Genomic DNA, 7,225 nt, shown 5'->3' on the forward strand with positions numbered 1-7,225 from the left:
ACAGCGAACCTTGTTCAGAGTGGGGCCCCAGCCCGCGGCTGCAGCCTGGTACTGGCCTGGGCCTGTTGGGGCTGGGCCACACAGTGGGGCTGAGGGGTGGGCAGCAGGTGAGGAGGGAGGCTCCGCCTGTTGGCAGCCCCTCCCCATCGCTCACGTTGTGGTCCGGCCCCACGTCCCATTGGGTCCTCGTGAGAGGGTCAGCTCTATTGTCGCTCGCAGAGTGGTGGTGCTGGGGGTGGGTGCACAGTGGGTGTGGTGTGCTCGGTCGTCCCAGGGCCAGCCCCACTGCAGGCTGTGGAGGGACCTCCTTTCACGAGGCTGGTCTTTGGTGCCCGCAAGGTCGGGGACCACTGGCCTGGAGGACACTCCAAGGTTAAAGTCTGGTCGGTCGTTGTCTCCGAAGTACCTTAAAACTCTAGGTTGTAGGTAACTGATGGCAACACAAAACAATTCCTGTGCACGTGAATACTCTGTGGTCCCACAGAAACCCGACGACACCCCCAGGGCGTCCCCACCTGCACACTCGTGTGAATGCCCTTGGTCCTAGGTGTGTCTGTTCTTCGGATTTTCTTTTGAAACATCTTTAACATCTAATTCTTTTATTGGTAAATGAGTAGAATAAATTTCAAACACTTGTTTATATGTGAGTCTTGATTTTACTTTTTCCTAAAAATGACCTCGTGACACCTTTCTGTACGGATCTGTGTAGGGACTTATTTTGAGGGCTGTATCAAAGAATTGCTGTAGATACCAGTAGGTATTGCTGGTATCTGTCGGCATCCAGTTCACTTCTTCCAGAACTCAGAAGCCTCCGGACCAGGTCCCACAGAGCGAGGAGAACCGATGGCTCCACCCAGAGCGCCGTGGCAGGGAGGGGCCGTGGCAGGGAGGGGCCGTGGCAGGGAGGGGCTGGGGCCAGGCCTCTCTGCTGTCCTCTTCCTCCCCGTGCCATAGCAATGACAGCTCAGACATTGGCACTGTGGACCCCAGGGCAAACCCAACTTAAACCCTGTCCCTGCAAGTACAGTTGTATTGGAGCATGGCCATGCTGTGTGTTTTCACACACCCTCCGTGGCAGCTTTGCCCGGGAACACATCTGTGACAATGACTGCATGGCCTGCAGAGCTGCATACGTGCAGCCCTGCTCCTTCACCCGCGTGTGCTGACCCCGTTCTAGAAGGCGGAGCATCCATGCCTCTGGGCTCTCAGGTACATGAAGCAGAACTCACTTCCAGCCCGTTGTAGTCCCGAGCAGGAACCGGCCTCTCGTTGGGTCAACCCGCAGTGCAGTCCTGGGCTCCTGTCGCTCACGCCTTGGACGGCGGAGTATCCGCCTTCCTAACCGGGGCCAGTTAGAGGTGCTGGGGCTAGCCAGAGCTCCCGTTTGCAGCTGTCTGCCTCCTCGTGGGCTAGCAGGCGGGGTCTCCCCTGTGAGCCCCCTGCTGTGTCCTTCGCCCCCTTGGCTGTGCTGGCTGTCTGTGTCCTATAGACGTGGGGAGTCTGCTTTCCTGCTCAGGGAGTGGGAGACATCACGAGCAGCCCTCGCCGTTTCTCGGATTTCCCTGCATGCTCAAATGCTTGATGACCAGCTTGTGTAACTTTTACCAAGAAAGGTGATTTTCCTTGAGAATGCAGGAGCAAGCAGAGAAAGTGGCAGGAGTGAGACACTTTAAGCCACAGTAGAAGCACTGACAGGAGCGAGCACCAGGCTGTCCTAAGCCTGCCGGCACCCCTCCCGGGCACGTCGGCGTGCCTCCCGTTCACGGCTCCGCTGCCTTCTCCCCGCTGAGCCCATGCACGTTTCCACGGCTCCTTGCTGGCTTGGCTTGAGTGAATCACCTTGGTAAGTTGCCGGAAGACATGGGCTGGCACGCCTGGGGCCCCTGGGGCTAGCTGCAGGTACCCAAGACGGCACCTCTTCCTGTCACTTGGGCACCAGCCGGGCGTGCAGTGACCCGTGGGGGAACAAGCGGAGTGCCACCAGCGGGGTCCCCGCTGTGCAAGGCCTCGTGTTTCTGCAGCCTGGGCACAGGGGTGTCGCCGCACCTGTCCCAGCTCGGGGAGCTGATCGTTGGTGCGGCGAGTCTCCTCTGTGGAGCGGTCCATTTCCCAGCGCGAAGGTCGGACAGGACCAGGTCAGCACAGGAGATGCTCGTGTTCCTGTTGTACTCGGCACACGCGTGTTCCCGGCGTGCTCCCGGCGTGCTGCGCCGATGCTCGCGGCGCCCCGCCTTGTGCGTCTCTGTGTCCAGCCGCTGCTCAGTCAGCAGGGCCTGCGCATCTGGGGGCCGCGTCTCCACCACCCCCTGTCTAGGCGGGGCCCACCAGCAGGCCGGAGGGCTGGGAGTCTGGGCGGCACCCTGCAGCGTCCCACGGCCTCTCACCCCACGAGTTCGGCAGGGCGAACGTGAGGCCTCACGGCTGGGCAGCAGCTCCACATTATCACAGCTGCCCAGGAGCAGGCCATGCTGGACACACGGGGCTTCCCAGCGGTTTACACGGCTTCCAGCAAATTAGCAAGCGGTTGGCCCATGGGACACGTCGGATGTGGAAAGCTCAGCCTTCGGAGCTCCTCAGCGGTCACTTGGACCAGCGGTCACCTCCGCCCGCTTGAAAGTTGTTCTGTTGTCACCAGGGGCTTGGCTGGAGGCCGAAGATCGGCTGGCACCCGGAGGTGAGGTGCGTGCCCACACCTGCCGACACGTCTGTCCCACACGACCCACGAGCTACAGATTAGAGCCCTCACTTTACCTGAGGGACTGAGGCCAGAGGTAAGGGAGCTGCAGGAGGAGCAGCGGTGCCTGCTGGGCGCCGCCCAAGTCACAGCTGGGCTGGGCCCGGCCTGCGGCACTAAGGCTGTCCAGTGCCAGGGATCCGGTCCCCTGAGCAAGAGAACCCCCGACAGCAGGGGGCACTGTGGCTGCGCTTTGGGAATTCCAACGCCATGGACTGGCCGTGTGGCCACCGCTCTGAGATGCACCACAAATCCCCTGCAGATGGAATGTCTGTATGTAGAGGGACTGGAGACTGGAACTCTCTGGCGTCGCTGCTGGGGTGGCCCCGCTGCCTTGGGAACAGCCTGGTGGGGCCCTAAAAAGCAGGATAGAGTCACCCAGCAAGTCCAGCCCTCAGCCTCATCTGAGAAACGTAGTCACGTGTGCTCACAGAGGCTGACAGGCGGCGCTCCGAGCAGCGCTTCTCACATGCCAAGAGTGGGGGCCACCCAGAGGCCCCCAGCAGACAGCTGGGTGAGCAAGGTACAGTGCACCAGGAAGGAGCAAGGCACCGGCCATGCCCTGGCGCAGGGCACCAGGGAAGCACCACGCCGAGGGGCCGCTGGTTAGGCTGGGGCACGTGAGGGCCAGAGGTGTGTAGGGCCTGGGAGGAGGTAAGACCCACTGGGGCCCGAGCAGGATGACTGGTGGCCTGAGCCCACACACCCCAGACACATGGGGTGACAGAGTGAGTAGCGGCTGGTGTTACTGTCGGGTCAGACTTATGGTCAGCGGCGGCCCCCTCGCTCTCCCTGAACCTCCTTTCTCTCCCCTCCCCACACCCACACTCCCCTCACCCTGCCCCACTTTGCCCCACCCCCACGTGTCACAGGGTCTGCCACATGGGGGGATGCAATGGGTGCTCCCACGCCGAGGTCCACCTCGCCTGGTCACAGGCTGCCCCGCAGCCCAGGGGCTCAGGGACTGATGACAGCATGGCCCCTATGGGGGGCAACTTCCTGGGTGAGGAAGGGTCTTGCTCATGGTGTCAGCTCTTGAAAATGGTTTCTGAATAAATGGTTCTAAGACATGCTGTGTGCTTCGACCAGAGTCTCCATCAGAGGCACACGTATCCCAGAGAGCCGACTCCCAGACAGCTCACGGCGCCGCTGCCAGCGATGGCCCGAGACACTCCTGACTGTCCCAGCTCCCAGGGTGGGCGCGGGGGGCGTTCGCGGCATGCTTTACTGCTGCCGAAAGGCGGCCACGTGGGTGCTCCTGAAACCGTCAGCGGTGGGGTGCAGCAGCACAGGTGTGCGGGGACTCTGAGACGGGACCCAGAGTTTAAGTTAGCAAAGCCTTGGTCCTAGTGGTAGATGACTTAGGCTTACTTTTTTTTTTTTTTAAATTTTGGGGATATTTTTGCTGTAGGGTGTGTACACTCGCCAGAGAGATAGAAATCAAGAAATCACCCCGCAGGGGACTGGGCACACCACAATTCCTCTTCCACCCTCCTCTCGAGATTTTGGGCATGCATGCACGCACACATGCCCAGTGTGAGTTTCAAGCCACTGAGCCCAGGACTCGAACCGCAGTCGACCGCATGGGATTCCAACCCTTGACCACTATGCCAGCTGCTGACTCGGTCTTTGGGTGTCATCCTTCTGTAGGAGAAATGTGTCTAGTCAGCACAAATGAAAGAGGCCGTGTCTGACCGAGGAGCAGGCCCGTGGCAGGGAGCTCCAGAGCTGAGCTCTGAATCTGACTGGCCAGAGGGGCAGCCAAGGGGTGGTGTATCTGGCAGCCTCAGCACCTGCTGGGGCTACTGTCTTCCCACGGGGCATTTTGCTTGCGTGGCTGTGGTCCTCGGGCCAGCCTCCCCAGCTTGCTTCATGGCTGCCCACGCCTTCTGGTTGGGACATCTGGGGGCCCGGAGTGAGTGAGCAGTGCAAAGAGCCTGCCTGGTGCCTCTTATGCTCTGAGAGGGGGACGAGCCTGGGGGTTTGAATGGTGCCCCAAACGCAGTCCCCGGGAACTCGCGAGTGAGACTGGATTTGGAGAGGATTTGCTACTGCAGTTAGTGGTGCTCAGGGTAGGCCCTCCAGCCAGCGACCTGTGTCTAAGAAAGAGGTTCCAAGGGAGAGACACGGGGGGAGAGGCCACAGGAAGACGAGGCAGAGACTGAGTGTCTTCTGTGACTCAAGAGGTGGCAGGCGTGCTGGCACCATCCGAGCTGCAGGGGGCAGGGACGGGTCTTCCCTAGGCCTCCAGGAGGGACCGCTGACTTCAGACTAAGGGTCTCCAAGATGTGAGGGGATCGGTTGTGCTGGCTCGGAGGACTTGTCAACGGTAGCCCTGGTTAGCTAACGGAGCCACACGGTGCTCAGCAGAGGACTGGAGGTGGCCGGGGCCAGTCAGCAACGAGCTCTGGGAGGAAAGCCGCCTAGGGCAAGGGACTGGGGGTGGAGAGACACCCCACTGCCCGAGTGACCCGGAGCAGAGCCCAGGAGACGCACACAGGCAGCTGCAGGAAGAGGCTCTGAGAAAGAGCGAGTGGTCCGGGTGTAAGAAAGCAGCAGGTGGAGCCCCAAGAAAGCCACAGAAGGTGCCGTCCAGGTGGGCGGAGCGGGACAGGTCGGGAGCAGGACCCTGCTGCAGGGTCCTGAGGGCCAGACAGTGCCGTGTGGACCCTCGGCAGGCATCGAGGCAGGGTCTGGCGTGGCTGTGCGATCTGTTTCTGCCTGCGCTGGGCTGACAGCATGCGCCCCTCATGCCTGCGTGCCATTTGGGCTGACGGTTAACCTCTGCCATGGACACGAGTTCCCTGAGGCAGGGATGACCCTGTCATCTGTGTGTCCCGCTGGCCACACAGCACACGTGTAATCGCCTTGGCACAGGGCGTCCTGCGTGTCACCAGGGTGTGGTACCAAAATGGATGCTCCCACTTGGCTCAGCTTGGGAGTCATTTGTTGGGAGGAATATTCTAGAAGATTCTAGAAAATCCTGGACCAGTGCAGTAGCCTAGTAGTTAAAGGAGTCAGATCACAAGTGGCTGGCTGCAGTTCGAATCCTGGCCCCCATCGCTTGAGAAACAAGCCAGGCACGTGTGCATGCATGGCCAGAGTCCCAGCAGATGGGGACAGGGAGGAGGGGTTGTGGCACGGCCATGCCCTGCAGGGGTGCTTGCTCCCTCTCCCGCCATCGGCCCCTCCTTTCTCTCCTTCCCTGTGACCTGTGTGCATCCTGGGAAAGGTGTGCTCGGCATTGCCGTGGGGAGACCACGGTGGATTCCCTGGGTGCACACCCTCACCTGCCCCACCTGGCACTAGGCGTCCTGGCCTCTGTGTCCTCCATCTGCTTCCTGGTGCTGGGCTGCAGAGTAGGAGCGTGAGCAGCACAGCCGTGCATGCCATGTCCGGCCCGGCTCGAGGAGCCCCACCCTCTACACCCAGATGGCTGTGGAGCGATGTCAGATGCGAGCTCCTGGGTCACCATGCCCTGGAGGGCCCTCACGGGTGGGTCTCATACCAGAAGGAGCAGGAAGACCCTGGTGGGCTTCAGGGCGGAGTCTAGGTGGGGAGCAATGTGCACGCGCCACCAGGCCCCCCGCCCCGTCTTCCCGTTCTGGTTCGTGTCACCGCCCTGTGCAGGGCCTCACTGAAGGGAAGCAGCCTCTGCTCCTGCCCCGTGCCCCACCCCGCCTGGCACTTGCCGTCACCTCACACACAGGCACAGAGCCGGCACTCCTTGCTGCGACCCCCTGAGTGCAGCGGGGTGGCTCTGCTGAGTGGTGCTGTCAGGGCTCTCAGAGAACGAGCCCCCGGGAGGGACGAGGAGCCCGAAGGGGCGATTGTTTTTCAGTTTCAGCAGCTCACGCTTCTGAGACTGCCAGGCAGGCTGGAAGCCAGGACGGCGAGCTGGCTCTGCCTCGAGGCAGAATCCCTCCAGGAGCGCTGAGCTTCGGCCTTGAGGCCTCTGCTTGATGAGGCCTGGACAGCCTTTACCCAGACCGGGCTGAGTTCTCCTACAGCCGAGCCTGCAGAAAACCCACACAGCCACGCCTGGCCCCACATGTGATGAGACCCTGGAACAGCTGCTGGAGCCCGGCCAGGCTGACCCGTGAAGCTGACCAGCCCCAGGGGCTCTGGACGAGACTCGTGGCACCAGAGTGGGACACCTGACCCAGCTGTGGGTCGTTGTAGGGGATGCCCCTGAGCGGAGACCCCGGGGACAGAAGTTCCATAGAGAGCATTGCCCATTCCAACTATGGAATCCCCAGGGCGCAGTCTGTCTGTATAAGGTTTGATTCAGTACGCTGTGTCTTGTTGGGGGCTTTGTGTCTGAGTTCATGAGAGATATTAATATGCATTTTTTCTTGTGTGTGCTTTCTTTGTTATGTTTTTATTAAGGTAATAGTGGCTTCATAAAATGAGGATGAATGTGGACCTTTCTCTTTTACCTTCTGGGAGAGAGTGTGTGCAATTGGTGCTAATTCTTGTTCAGATATTTGG

This window comes from Tupaia chinensis, unplaced genomic scaffold (genome assembly GCF_000334495.1).
Source record: "Tupaia chinensis unplaced genomic scaffold, TupChi_1.0 Scaffold000332_1, whole genome shotgun sequence".
In the NCBI taxonomy this organism is placed as follows: Eukaryota; Metazoa; Chordata; class Mammalia; order Scandentia; family Tupaiidae; genus Tupaia; species Tupaia belangeri.